This window comes from Cetorhinus maximus, unplaced genomic scaffold (genome assembly GCF_964194155.1).
Source record: "Cetorhinus maximus unplaced genomic scaffold, sCetMax3.hap1.1 HAP1_SCAFFOLD_550, whole genome shotgun sequence".
Taxonomy (NCBI): Eukaryota; Metazoa; Chordata; class Chondrichthyes; order Lamniformes; family Cetorhinidae; genus Cetorhinus; species Cetorhinus maximus.
Window position 1 is genome coordinate 35,188 of NW_027596492.1, and position 16,113 is coordinate 51,300.

Below are 16,113 nucleotides of genomic sequence, written 5' to 3' on the forward strand. Positions count from 1 at the left end.
GCTGGAAAAACTCAGCAGGTCTGACAGCATCTGCGGAGAGGAACACAGTTGATGTTTCGAGTCCGTATGACTCTTGGTAAAGATTATTATTCAGTTCAGCAGAAAATGATACAAATATGATTCCAGCACAATCATGATGGGTCGAATGGTCTCCTGTTCTGTATTATGCTGTGAAAAGAAAGCCATTTAATCTCAAAGAGCTCACTTCCATAGGTTCTATCCCGAAACCTTATCGGATGATTTTCCTGGTCTTAATGTCAAAATAGAATCTAAAACTTGGGCACTTGGTGCTGAAATGATGGGTGCAAATCCTGTGCTCCTGTTTTCCACCTGAACAGCATTGCATCTGTATTTCCAATATGGTTTTCAGATGGTTGCCCCTGAAGTTAGTTGACCAATATAAGTAACGTGTGACTAAGTCTTGCAGTCCTGTGCACTCAGATTCCATTGATGGTGAAGGGTTCTCAAAATTCCCACATGTTTCAAATCATCAACAAGGATATGACTTTTGAACTTTTATGGCAGAGGACCCAACTGCTAAGTTAAGTGTAGAACCCTGCAGACAGGAGGCTAGGCCCACGAAGGCCTGGGACTAGACATTCCCGGGCTTGTTGAGTGCAGTGTGTATTGTTGCCTGAAACCAGACAACGAGAGGAGACAGAATACACATTCTTCCCTTTAAAACAATCAACCCAGAGAAAGACTTCATCTTACACAAAACAAACGCCCATCAAAATCTTGCATAAATAATCGCTACTAACTACTAAGGCAGGAAGGCAGCAATCAATGAAATTATGCGAACCTATCAATACTCCACATATACAATGGCTTTCAGTTCAAGACTAGTTACGGGGACAGTAAGACAACGATAAACATCATGCAAGCCCATTAAAAACAACGAGACAACAATCACCTGAAGAAGCCCACCAAAATCAGACAAAGAACTAACCTTGATTTGGATTGAGATAAGAAATTTGAAAAACAGTATAACTGGGCCACCAGTTACGAAGGGGAGGAGGGTGAGCAGTTTTGGAGCGGTTGAAGCAGAGTTTAAGCAGGGAGAGGTAGCTGGGCCAAGCGGACGAAGGAGATCTGTAGGTTTGCAGGCCCGCAGGAAACATACCGGCGAGGGGCACAGGGTGGCAGCCTCAACCGAAGACAACAAGGCCGCAACTGCAGCCCTCCACGAAGATTGACCACTCACAACCGCGCCCTCCACACAACTGAAGAACCTTCGCAGATTCCACAGACCAGGACCACGTGGGGACGGCAGGCCCCAGAGGACACAAAGAGCGTACCCCAAAACAGCAACTGGCTTACCTGGCTGGATTTCGAACTGTCAAGGAAACCTGGTTGGTGAGCATGATCCCTGACCTCTCCTACTTCAATTTAGTTAGGTTTTGGGGGTGGGACAAGGGTAAGGGGATTAGTAGTGTGATTTTCCCTCATTACGCCGTGTGTTCCCCATTTCTAACTAAGTGTACTTTGTAGGTCAGTATAATCTCAGTGTAATCCTAATGTTATAAGTTCATTTGTGACTTCAATAAACCCAGTTTTTTTTTTCTTACACCAAAACCAGTTGTCTGTTGCACTTTGTCATAATCTGCAAATAAATCCAAGGTCTAGGACCCAGGGAGTGGGAGCGATTCGGACCGCTCAGAAGTCAGAGGTGAAGCTGACACACACCACCACCCCCTACAATGGTTACAATTCAGAGACAAACTTACTCCAAATCAAGAAACCAAGAGTTTACAATTTAAATCAGTAAACGGAAAGTGAGTTATTTCTGCTCCCTTCCCAATCTGACGTTACATGGACGAGGACCAGTGGGGCAGGGGTTTATGGGTGGCAGGGCTTCCTGCTCATCAGCAACCTCTATTCACCAGCTGAAAATTGCAACCAGATGGGAAAAGACCATTAATTGACCACTTAAGGACCTCAATTGGATCAAGGGTGGGTGGGCCCACACAAGGCCTCACTCGCTGCCTGTTAAACCATGGACAGGTGTGGGCAGGTAAGCTGCATGAAAGGCACCCATGAAATTTTATGAGCATCCTATGCTCTGCAAACCCACCCTCAGGGGACAGTAAAATTCTACCCAGTAAGTGGGAATGGACAGCCCATTCTATTAGTCCCTGTCCACTCATTACTTATCAATCAGTCTACATCCAATCACCCCTTCAACAAGCATTCACCAATCATCCAATCATTCAATGGACAATCCTCCAATTATTTTATTAAAATTCAATTACAGGATGTGGACTTTGCTGGCTTGACCAGCATTTATTGCCCATCCCTAATTGCCCTTGAGAAGGTGGTGGGGAGCTGCCTTCTTGAACCGCTGCAGTCTATTTGGTGTAGGTACGCCCACAGTGCTGTTAGAGAGGGAGTTCCAAGATTTTGACACTGCGACAGTGAAGGAACGGCGATATATTTCCAAGTCAGGATGACGGGTGGCATGGAGGGAAAAGCTCAGGTGGCGGTGTTCCCATCTATCTGCTGCCCTTGTCCTTCTCGATGGTGGTGGTCATCAGTTTGGAAGGGCCTGTGGAAGGAGCCTTGGTGAATTCCTGCAATGTATCTTGCAGATGGTGCACACTGCTGCCACTGTGCGTTGGTGGTGGAGGTAGTGAATGTTTTTGGATATGGTGCCAATCAAGCAGGCTGCTTTCTCCTGGGTGGTGTCAAGCTTCTTGAGTGTTGTGGTAGCTGCAGTCATCCAGCCAAGCGGGGGGTATTCCATCACACCCCTTACTTGTTCCATGTAGAGTGTGAACAGACTTTGGGGAGTCATGAGATGAGTTACTCACCACATTATTCAAAGCCTCTGACCTGCTTTTGTAGCCACAGTATTTATGTGGCTAAGCCAGTTCAGTTTCTGGTCAATGGTAACCCCCAGGATGTTGATAGTGGGAGATTCAGTGATTGTAATGCCATTGAACGTCAAGGGTTGATCGTTAGATTCTCTCTTGTTGGAGATGGTCATTGCCTGGCACTTGTGTGGCATGAATGTTACTTGCCACTTGTCTGCCCAAACCTGCATTTTGTCCAGGTCTTGCTGTATTTGGATATGGACTGCTTCAGTATCTGAGGAGTCGCGAATGGTGCTGAACATCGTGCAATCCACAGTGAACATCCCCACTTCTAACCTTAAGGTGGAACAAAGGCCTTTGCTGAAGCAGCTGAACATGGTTGAGCCAAGGACACTACCCTGAGGAACTCCTGCAGTGATGTCCTGGAGCTGAGATGATTGACCTCCAACAACCACCACCATCTTCCTTTCTGCTAGGTATGACTCCAACCAGTGGAGGGTTTTCCCCCTGATTCCTATTGACACCAGACCAATTTATTCTGACCAATCATATCTAGCCAACCATCCACTCATTTCTTGACCAATCAATCCCCAGTCATCCAATCATCTAATTATCTAATCATTCATGACCAATCATTTGGAAGTTAAACACCCCTTGGTTAATTATCTAAGCATTTCCCTCATTAATAGATGCTTAGCCAATCAGTCAATCATCAACCTGCCAATCAGTTCTCGACCAATCATCCTGGCATTCAGCAAACATTCAACTCAACCAATCCCTGCCAATTGCCTCCACTTCTGGAAGTGACGGTCAATGTGTGATTGAAACTCTTTCGAGTTATCAACAGTCACAGATTGCAACTCTTTTCGAGTACAATCATAGTTCTTGGTTTCCGGGAGTGGGACATGAACCCACAACCCTCTGATTCAAAGGTGAGGGTGCTATGAACTGAGCCACAGCTGACACCAGCAAACAGCAGTGTCTGTGAGTTTGGAGCGTCATGATAATGAAGGAAAGAAACCAAATTGCGTCCGGAAATATTGGCCTTTATAAATAAGACCTGAGGTTTCAACATGCACACAAGCCATTGGCTGGAATGCTGCTGGGTGACTCCCTAAGAGATAATGGAACCCCAGTTGTTGCCAGGAAACGTACTGCTAAAGACTTCCAGAAACTAATTGCTCCCCCTGGTAGAGCCAATGGGACATAATGGGAGATGAGCATCATCTCATCAAGAAATCCTGTGAGCAATGCCCAGACAGATTTGTGAATTCTCTCCCCACTTGGAATATACAAAGAAGGGGTTAAAAGTGAACTGAAAGGCTGCTTCGGTTTCTGTTGGTGTGTGCTCTGAGAGAAAGCAAGTGCTGGAAGTTTGACTCAGGAGTAACAGCCACACACAGTACCCCTGCAAATCGCTATTTTGCAGATATCTCGATCTCTCTCCCTCTCTACCGGAGTCAACTCCACTGGAACCTCAAATCCGACTATTCGTCTACCGGAGTTAATTCTGCTGAAATCTCAAATCGCAACAGCCACAACGCTAAATCACCAACTCCCCACGAGTCAAGGACTGTTCCATAAATCTTTATATCTTCACTTACTTCAAGCTAAATTCTTACTTTTAGTCTGTATGACCGTATATGCATGTATTTTATCCTTTCTTGCCTTTAGTAGTTAATGAACTTACACTTAACTTTAACTCAGGAACGTTTGATCAAATTGGCTCCTTCAAAACCAGCGTGATTGAGTCTGGGAAAAAACTATCTGCAGAAGGGGTCCTTTTTAGATTAAATCTTGTGGCAACCAACAGAAAGGGGGGGGTGCTGAATATAGACAGTGAGTCACCTGGGGCATAACAATTCGGGTGTGTCCCAGCCAGAAGGTGACAAATTGAGGGGTCTCGCCTGGATCAACACCTTTGGGGAATCTCACCTTGTCGGGGGGGTGGTTGTAACCGGAGCCTGGGGAAGATGAGGAGCAGAAAAGCAAGGACCAGGGAGCCGAGGAGTGGGACAGCGAAGTCTGGGTTTCTAGGCACGGGACAGCCAGGTCTGGACAGCTGAGGAGCGGGAAGGCGAGGGGGAAGCAGCTGTAAAGTGGAGAGAGCAAGGGCCAAGCAGCCAAGGAGCCATGGAGCGCATAGTTGAGGGAGGAGGGAGTATGTGTAAGGGGCAGAGAGTGTGTGAGGTGGGTGAGAGAGAGCATGAGAGAGGGCAGAGAGAGAGTGTGAGAGGGCAGGGAGGGTGTGTGAGAGGGGAACAGTGTGACAGAATGTGTGTGCAGCAGCAGAGTGCGTCCATAGGTTGGTCTCGCTCCCAGTATCAGGGTTCCCATTAACACTCACCCGCACACAACATCATGCACTCTCATCGACTCTCACAGTGGGTGAGGGTGAGACAGTGAGTGCCCAGAGACTGGGAGTGACTCACATGCTATTGCACTCAGTTATTTATTACTCCTATTTTTAATCCTCATTTATTCATTAATCATTGCCTTTTGCTCAGCGAGTTGTTTCTTTTCACACCTCAGCATTTTTTTGAAATTTATGTTTAATGTTGTGCCGAACATTATGGGGAGAATTTGCTCCCCGTCGTGCGGGCTGAGCGGGAGTGGGCGCGGGAGGGCATACAGCTGACCGTGACCCGCGATCAGCTGCACACCGCCATTTTATGTGGGCAGGCCAATTTAGGCCCAACCAACGTGACACACACGCTGAGCGCTCCCTGTGCGGGTGGGGGGGAGGATGGAGAGTTGGGGCCTGAGCTCTTATGCGCATGTGCGTGAAAGAGTGCAGAAACCATCCTCAGGCACAGAGCTGCCTCAGGGAGACTATTTTCAATTTGAATACTTCAAAAAAAAAGAAATAAATGATTGAGACATGTCCCCTCATGTGACAGTGTCACATGAGCTGGGACATGTCAATGAATTTTAAGAAAAAAATTAATTGATTTATAAAGCCTTCATGAAACCTCATCCTCCCCCCGCCCGTGGATGAGGTGTCATGATAAATGCAAAGGCCCCCTGGGCTCTTCACCTGCCCCCCGCCAACGTTAAGTTGTTTCTTTTCACACCTCAGCATTTTGTTTTAATTGATGTTTAATGTTGTGCCGAACATTATCTTTCTGAAATTTGCTCATCAGCCCCTTGAGTGAGAAAAATTTGAAATGTAGCCGCCCACACGAAAAGATTGGACAAGCCTGTTCGAAATGAATCATCATTTGCGGCCACATGGGTTGAAACCACAAATCAAAAAGGGGCAGCCACACTACTAGGAGTGTACTATGGAGCCCCAAATCGTGAGCGGGAGATGGAAGAGCATTTATGTAGACAAATCTCTGAGTGCAAAAACAATAGGGCAAGAAAAGTTGGGAACCTCAACTACCCTAACATCAACTGAGATATGAAAAGGGTAATGGGCACAGAGGGCACAAAATTCTTGAACTGCACTGAAGAGAACATTTTTAGCCAGCACGTAACAAGCCCAACGAGAGGGAGTATAATTCTAGATTTAGTCTTAGGAAGTGGAGCTGGGTAAGTGGATGAAGCAGTGGGTGACCATTTTGGAGATAGTGACCATAATACAGCTAGATTTAGCATAATTATGGAAAATGGTAAATATAGAACAGGAGCGAAAGTTCTAATTTGGGGAAAAGCAAAACTTACGAAGCTGAGAGGTGATCTGGCAAAAGTAGACTGGTTACAGCTACTTGAAGGCAAATCAGTGACAGACCAGTGGGAGGCATTTGTGGTAATCTGAGGTGCTTTAAGAGAAACTCTTTCGAGTTATCAACAGTCACAGATTGCAACTCTTTCGAGTACAATCACAGTTCTTGGTTTCCGGGAGTGGGACATGAACCCACAAATTAACAACATGACTGGATTACCTCATTGCTGTGTAGCGCGGGTTACAATGTTAATCAGTAGTTTAGAATAGGGTCTGGTTGGAGAAGCACACATTGTGTTAGTGCTCTGTTACTTGTGTTAATAAACAGCATGTGCTTCATCTTACATTGGTCTCTGCGTCTGCAGTATCTTGTTTACCAACTCACTCACCAGTCGATAGGCGTGCAACCCTGTTCACTGAGCAAAATGACCCGACAGAGAAGGAAAGTAACAACTGGTGACGAGTCAAAACACGATCAGTCGATGATACCAAAGAAAGCCGCGAAAATGAAAAGAAGTAACTCGGCCGGACCTTGCAAGGTGATTGTAAGTGTTGCCTTCACCATAGTCATCAAAGTTATCTCCCTCCAGTATGTCACAGTTTGGTCATTTCAAACCATTTAATCAGACCACCAATGATTGGTCACATGATATTGAACGCCTCACATTCTTCTTTTTGGCCAATGATATGTCGGGAGAGGAGAAGATGCGAACAATCCTCTTATCGACATGTGGCAGGATAACAAACGGCCTAATTCATCGCCTAACGGCACCCTGATTCCAAGAGCTTTGATGAGTTGGTAAATCTTGTGAAAAGCCACTTTCAGCCGAAACCCTCGGTAACAACGCGGTGTTTTAAATTTAATTCAAGGTGTTGCACCCCTGGAGAGACAGTCGCTCACTATGTAGCAGCCTTAAAACAACTGACAGAGCACTGAGAGTTCAGGGTGTCATTAACGACATGTTAAGGGGTCAAATAGTATGTGGGATTATTGAAGACGCTATTCAAAAAAGATTGTTGTCAGAAACGAATCTAGACTTCACCATGGGGCTGGAGTTGGTGCTCACAATGAAGAGCACAGTCAGGGATTAAGAAGCAATGAAGGGAGCAGAAAATGGCGCCGTCCTTCACACCGCTAGGGAAGCACCGGTTAGAAAATGCAATGAGGCGCTGGGCTGTGCGGAAAGGTGGGAAACAGCCACCATTAACAGACCAGCAAAAAGCAATAGTTTAACAGAGAAAACCTACAATAACAATGGCAGAAATGGAACCAGACAGCCTGCAAGCAAATGACAATTTAAAACAATCGAGTGTTTCTACAGTCATCGTAATGGACACATTATGTGATATTGTAAAGATAGATTAAGACAAAACTTTAAGCAGAAAGGTAGAAACTGTGAAATCCACATAATAGAGGAACCAGAAGAAACAGAGTCAGACATTTAATCATGACACAACTTAAAAATGGGTAAAACAGAGCCAATCTACGTGACAGTGGAAGTCAACGGGAAATCCATCCGAATGGAGGTGGATACAGGGGCATCCATGACAGTTATAGGGGAACATACGTACAAATATCTGAATGGAGGAGACCACTCACTAAATCTGGAAAGTTCAGTTGCTAAATTAAAGACGTATACTGATGGTGAAGACATCTGAGTAAGAGATATATGCAAGGTTCCGGTACAGTATGGAAATGAGTCTGTTAATTTGCCCCGGACAGCGGTAGCAGGGTCGGGTCCAAGTCTACTTGTTCAGAACGGGTTTAAGGAAATAAAGTTGGAGTGGACCGAGATTTTTCAACTCAGAATGGAGGATCTGAAGAATTATTGCAGAAATATGCCTCTACTTTCAGGCAAGAGCTTGGGAAGATTCAGGGGCAGGAAGCTAAAATCCACATGGATCCTGAGGCAACCCCCAGATTCTTGAAGGCGAGGCCCGTCCCCTATACATTACGAGAAAAAGGTGATGTCGAATTAGACAGGCTGGAAAGGATGGGAGTCTTACAACATGTACAATTTTCCAAATGGACAGCACCTATAGTTCCAGTACTGAAGCCTGAGCAGAGTGTGTGAATATGCGGGGACGACAAGTTGACCGTTAACAAAATGACCAGACTTGACAGGCCTCCTATACCGAAAATTGATGAATTATATTCCAAGCTGGCAGGGGAAACCCCATATACAAACTCAACATGAGCCTCGCTCACCAGCAAGTCGAGCTAGAAAAGGCCTCTCGGGATTTTGTGACTATCAACACACACAGGTGGTTACACCAACAGCCGGAGTCTCATCGGATTGTGCCATTTTACAATGGCCAATGGAGAATTTACTACAAGGTTTGCCCCATGTTTTATCTCGATCATGTCCTAGCAACAGGATTAACTGATAAGGAACACCTGTCTAAACTGGAAGAGGTATTGAAGTGTTTCTCACAAGCCGGAGTATGTTTGAAAAGAGAAAAATGTATCTTCCAAGCAAAATGGTTTACCTGAGTCATAGGGTCGACTCGCATGGCTTTCACCCAGTAGAAGACAAGGTGAGAGCTATTTGGGAGGCGCCGGCACTGATAAACACCATAGAACTCAAGTCCTACTTGGGAACGATTAACTATTATGGCCGTTTTCTCCCAAATGTGTCAACAGTACAGGCTCCAATGTATAGTTTACTCAAGAAAAACCACAGGTGGACTTGGCAAGGTCCACAAGGACAGGTTTTTATGACAGGAAAGCAGTGACTAGATTCATCGGCCCTGATGGTACATTTCGACAAAAAGAAAGAAATAATTTGACCTGCGATGCATCCCCTTAAGGCGTAGGGGCAGGACTCTCCCACCGGACCGGGCTCTGAACGGCCCATTGGTTATGTCTCAAGTTCAAATCAGCGTTGCAGAATGAAGATACTCACAAATAGGAAAAAAGGGCTTATCCATTGTATTTGGCATTAAGATGTTCCACCAATGCATCCATGGTTGCCACTTCACCATTGTATCCGATAACAAGCCATTACTAGGATTGTTCGGGGAAGATAAGGTAATATCCCCAATTGCTTCTGCACACATCCAAAGGTGGGCACTGATTCTACCTGTTTACGAATATACTTTTATCCACCGGCCGGGAAGCCAGATTGCAAATGCCAACTCACTGAGCCGATTACCTCTAAAAGACAGCAATGTGAATGTCCCAATTCCTCAAGAGATTGTCTTGTTATTAAACTTTCTGGATTTGTCACCAGTACATGCCAAACAAATAAGAGAGTGGACAGACCGCGATCCACTTTTGTCTCACGTAAGGGAACCATTCTTACAGAGACGGACTAACCAGCTAAAGTCTAATGAACTGAAGCCCTATTTTAATTGGAGATATGAGCTCACCTGCCAGGATGGCATCTTGCTGTGAGGAGCAAGAGTCATTGTGCCTCCGAGAGGAAGAGAGACATTATTGACGGAATTGCATTGTGCTCACCCCGGCATCTCTAGAATGAAAATGTTGGCGCGCAGCTACTTATGGTGGCCTGGGATGGATACAGAAATTGAAAACCTAGTCACGAGCTGCATACAGTGCCAACAGGTAGAGAAATTGCCCACTTCCACTCCATTGCATCCCTCGGAATGGCCAGGAAGGCCAATGGTCCACCTCCACGTTGGCTTTTTTGGGCACAATGTTCCTCTTGATTATAGATGCTAACACAAGGTGGATGGATGCATATAAGGTGAGATCACCCACATCTGCCACCACCATAGACAGATTGCATCAGAGTTTAGCATTACACGGGTTACCAGAGATAATAGTATCTGATAATGGAACGGCATTCACCAGCGGGGAGTTCCAAAGATTTTCAAGCCTCAATGGCATAACACATTGTAAGACCTCACCATACCACACTGCGTCCAATGGTATGGCCGAAAGGGCAGTCCAGACCTTCAAAGTCCAGAATGAAAAAACTGGATGGAGACTCTATTGCAACTAGATTATCACGTTTCCTACTCAGCTATGGGACTACACCACACACGTCCACCGGTATTTCCCCCAGTGATTTTTTGATGAAGTGATGTCTCAAGACACATTTGAGTCCCATAAGGCCAAATTTAGGGGGGAGGGTAGAGAGAAGTCAGGAGGCCAAGAAAAATGGGCACGCTTACCACAGTCGTGAAAGAAACTTCACAGTTTTTGCAAAGAACTTTGGAGATGGGCCCAAATGGCTATCAGGTGAAGTTGGTGCAGTGACAGGACCCCTTTCCTATCACATACCGGTCGAAAGTTGGATAATTAGGAAACACGTACATCACTTCAGGAAAACAAAAACAGGCCTACAGGAAAGGATGTACCAAGCATTCCTGTTGGAGTCTACACCACATGTGGATGGAACTTCTTTGGTTTGGAAGAGCCCGGAGGATCCAATGAGTCTGAAAGATTCGAAGAAACAAACGTACAAGTTCCTACTGGAGAGCCTAGCGGACAGATGATTGCTGGGAGGGAGACCTCGGATAAATCATCTGAAGTTACATAACTACAACATTTGACACATGTGAAGAAGCCACCAAAGGGACTGTATTTGTATACAGTTTATTTTTGTAAATAGTTGATATATTATAAAGATTGTAAATTGTACTTTCGAGTAAAGGGGGAGGGATGTGGCAATCTGAGGTGCAATACACCTTTAAGAGAATGTGAGCAGATTGACCATGTGACCATATTACCCAATTGCTGTTTAGCGTGGGTTACAATGTTAATCAGTAGTTTAGAATAGGGTCTGGTTGGAGAAGTGTGAGTGCTCTGTTACTTGTGTGAATAAACAGTATGTGCTTCATCTTATACTGGTCTTTGCATCTGCAGTACATTATTTACCAACTCACTCACCAGCAGATAGACATGCAACCGTGATCACTGAACAAAGCGACCCGGCAGACGGAACATAACAGCATTCAAAGCGAGATTCTACAGGCACACTGGAGACATATCCCCAGAAAGAAAAAAGGTGGTAATGCCGAATGTAGACCCCATGGTTATCTGAAAGTATATGGGGTAAGATATATAGGAGATAAAGAAAGCTTACGGCAGTCACGCACAAATTGAATGCATTAGAAAGACTAGAGAAGCGGTAAAAATAAAGGGATGAAGTAAAAATGGAAATGAGGAAATCAAAGAGAGGATATGAAAAAATATTGGCAGGTAAAATCAAGATGTTTTACCAGTATGCTAAGAGCATTAAGAAAAGTGTAGGGATTTTTTTTATATATTCACTCATGGGATGTGGGTATCATAGATTGGCTAGCATTTATTGCTCATCCCAAATTGCCCTTGTTCAGAGAGCATTTAAAAGTCAACCACATTGCTGTGGGTCTGGAGTCACATGTGGGTCAGACCAGGTAAGGACAGCAGATTACTTCCCCTAAAGGAATTCAAATTTCGCCTTCTGCCATGGTGGGATTCAAACCCAGGTCCCCAGAGCATTACCCTGGGCCACTGGAATACCAGTCCAGTGGCAATGCCACTGTGACACTACCTTCCCTTAGGTGTTGATGTGGAAGATGTGGGCAGGGTTCTTAATGTGCAAATTGACTCTATCTTCACAAAGGAGAGGGATGGTGCAGACAGTTTATTTAATGAGGAGAAGTGTGAAATATTAGATATAATAAGCATAATGAGAGTGGAAGCACTGGAGGGACTGACATCCTTGAAGGTGGATAAATCACCAGGGCCAGATGGATTGTATCCCGGGTTGTTAAAGGAAGCCAGGGAGGAAATAAGGGATGCTCTGGGGATCATTTTTCAATCCTCACTAGGTACAGGTGAGATACCAGAGAATTGGAGGTCTGTGAAGGTTGTACTAATATTTAAAAAGCATGTGAAGGATAGGCCAAATAATTATAGGCCGGTCAGTCTGACTTCAGAGGTGAGCAAATTATTAGCATCAATTTTGAGAACCAGGATAACTTGTCACTTTGAAAGGCAATGATTAATCAGGGATAGTCAGCATGGGTTTGTTAAGGGAAAGTCTTGTCTTACTAACTTAATTGAACTTATTAAGTAAGTAGCAAGGAGGGTTGTTGAGGGTAGTGTAGTGGATGTAGTCTACATGGATTTTAGATATCTATTTTCAGACTGTTGCCTTAAAGCGGATGTAACTGGGAGCCAGCTTAATTAGGGATTGTAGGAGTCGTTATAGTAGTAATTTGTAGTTCTATGTGTGTGCTTGAAATCTTCTCTTTTGTTAATAAATACTTTAATTTTAGTTTTAAAAAATTCTCAAATCTTGGTGGACATATTACTTCTGAATTCAGAGCATGTGTCGCGAAATAAATGCAAGTTGCAAAATGGTTGTGACAGCGCGATCAAGTTTCCCTCATGGATGTGATCCACCTGGCACATATCATCTGCTGCATGATAACAGAAGCCATATGGAATGCTTTCTTTTCTTGGATGAGGTATGGAATACAAAAGTAGGAATGCAAACCTGAAACTGTATAAAACGCTGGTTAGGCCCCAGTCATACTAACGCAATCGTACCTGAGAGGTAAGGTACCAGACGCCACCATCACCATCCCTGGGTATGTCTTGTCCCACTGGTAGGACAAATCCAGCAGAGCTGGTGGCAACAGTCAGAGGGTGTTGCCCTGGGAGTCCTCAGCATTGTCCCTGGACTTCCATGCAGTCTCATGGCACGAGCACAAGGAACCTCCTGTTGCTTACCATGTACCATCCCTCCCTCAATTGATGAATCAGTACTTGTCCATGTTGAACACCACTTGGAGGAAGCACTGAGAGTGGAAAGGGCACAGAATGCACTCTGTGAGTGGCTCGGCAGCAACATACAGACCGAGCTGGCTGAATCTGGAAGGATATAGTTGCTAGTCTGGGTCTGCTGCAGATGGTGAGGGATCCAAAGAGGGAAAAACATATTTGACATCATCTTCACCAACCTGCCTGCCACAGATGCATCTGTCCATGAAAATATCAGTTGGAGTGACCACTGTACAATCCTTGTGGAGAGGAGATCCTGTCTTCATATTGAGGGTACACTACATCGTGTTGTGTGGCACTACTGCTGTGCTAAATGGGATAGATTTCGAACAGATCTAGTAGCTCAAGACTGGGCATCAATGAGGCACTGTGAGCCATCAGCAACAGGAGAATTGTACTCAACCAAAATCTGTAACCTCATAGCCTGGCATATCCGCACTCTGCCATTACTGTCAAACCAAGGGATCAACACTGGTTCAATGAAGAGCGCAGGAGAGCATCCCAAGTGCAGCACCAGGCATACCAATAAATGAGGTGTCAACCTGGTGAAGCTACAACAAGGAATACTTACATACCAAAGAACATAAGCAGCAAGTGATGGACAGCTAAGGAATTCTACAACCAATGGATCAGATCTAAGCTCTGCAGTCCTGCCACATCCCGTCGTGTATGGTGGATTAACAACTCACTGGAGGAGGAGAAGCCTCCACAAATATCCCCATCCTCAATGATGGAGGAGCCCAGCACATCAGTGCAAAAGATAAGGCTGAAGTATTTGCAACCACCTTCAACCAGAAGTGCAGAGTGGATGATCCATTTTGGCCTCTGCCAGAGGTCCCCAGCATCACAGGAGCAGGTCATCATCCAATTCAATTCACTCCATGTGATATCAAGAAACAGCTGAAGGCACAGGATAGTGCAAAATCTATGGGCCCTGACAATATTCAGGCAATCGTACTGAAGACTTGTGCTCCAGAGCTTGCCGCGCCCCTAGTCAAGCTATTCCAGTATAGCTACAACTCTGGCATCTACCTGGCAACATGGAAAATTGCCCAAGTATGTCCTGTACACAAAAAGCAGGACAAATCCAACCTGGCCAATTTCCACGCCATCATTCTACTCTTGAACATCAGCAAAGTGATGGAAGGGGTCATCAAGAGTGCTATCAAGCGGCACTTCCTACTCATTAACGCTTAATTTGGGTTCCGCCAGTGCTGCTCAGCTCCTGACATCATTACAGACTTGGTTTAAACATGGGCAAAATAGCTGACATTTGTAAACAATGGAATTTACATATTAAAAAGGGAGAAACTTGCATAAAGGAGCATGAGTCTATGTGTCAGGAGAAGGCATTGTAAGATCTAACAGAAGGTTGTGAAGCCTCCAGTATTTGTGCATTAAGCCTGCTGTCTGCAGAAACTGAAGCAAGAGAGAACCACTTTGAATTCCACTGTCCAGAGAATTGTGTTAATTTGCTGGGTTTGTTTAAAATCCATAATATTTTTAGACTTTTTGCCTTAAAGGGGCTGTAACTGGGAGACAGTTTAATTAGGGATTGTAGGAGTTGTTATCATAGTAATTTGTAGTTCTATATATGTGCTTGGAATCATCTCTTTTGTTAACAATTTTTAATTTTAGTTTTCTTTAAAAATTTTCTCAAATCTTGGCGGACTCATTACTTCTGAATTCAGTGCATGCATTTTGAAATAAATACAAATTGCAAAATGGTTGTGACAGCGCGATCAAGTTTGCGTCGGGGATTTGATCCGCCTGGCACATCATCTACTGCGTCCTAACAGAAGGCATCTGGAATGCTTTTCTTTATTGGATGAGATATAGAACACAAAAGCAGGGATGTAATGCTAAAGCTGTATAAAACACTGGTTAGGCCCCAGTCATACACATGGAATCGTAACTTAGAGATAAGGTCCCAGACACAAACATCATCATCCCTGGATATGTCCTGTCACACCAGCAGGGCAAATCCAGCAGAGGTGGTGGAAACAGTAGCAGTGTGTTGCCCTGGGAGTCCTCAACATGGACTCTGGACTTCCATGATGTCTCATGGCATGAGGGCAAGGAAACCTCCTGTTGCTTACCATGTACCATCCCCCTCTTGATTGATGAATCAGTACGAGTCCATGTTGAACACCACTTGGAGGAAGCACTGAGAGTGGCAATGGCACAAAATGTACTCTGGGTGGGATACTCCATTGTCAATCACAAAGAGTGGCTTGGCAGCACCACTACAGACCGAGCTGGCTGTGTCTGGGAAGATATAGCTGCTAAACTGGGTCTGCAGCAGATGATGAGGGAACCAACAAGTGGGAAAAAACATTCTTGACCTCATCTTTGCCAACCTGCCTGCTGGAGATGCGTCTGTCCATGAAAGTGTCGGTTGGAGTGACCACTGCACAATCCTTGTGGAGATGAGGTCCTGTCTTCATATTGAGGGTACCCGATACCGTGTTGTGTGGCACTACCACCGTGCTAAATGGGATAGATTTCACACAGATCTAGCAGCTCCATGAGGCAGTGTGAGCCATCAGCAGCAGCAGAATTGTACTCGAACACAATCTGTAACCTCATAGCCCCCCTCTACCATTACCACCAAGCCAGGGGATCAACCGTGGTTCAATGAAGGGTGCAGGAGAGCATCCCAGGAGGAGCACCAAGCATACCAAAAAATGAGGTGTCAATCTGGTGAAGCTACAAAACACACGGCTGCTTGCATGTCGAACAGCATAAGCCGAAAGTAGTAGACAGAGCTAAGCAATTCCACAACCAACGGATCAGATCTAAGCTCTGCAGTCCTGCCGCATCCAGTCGTGAATGGTGGTGGACAATTAAACAACTCACTGGAGGAGGAGGAGGCTCCACAAATATCCCCA

General features: G+C 45.1%; 1 protein-coding gene across 1 annotated transcript in view; it reads right to left on the reverse strand.

Moving 5' to 3' along the window:
• The window catches only part of LOC144674074 (uncharacterized), a 33,427-nt gene that overhangs the window by 13,467 nt on the left and 3,847 nt on the right, over positions 1-16,113 (reverse strand). The window lies entirely within an intron of this gene.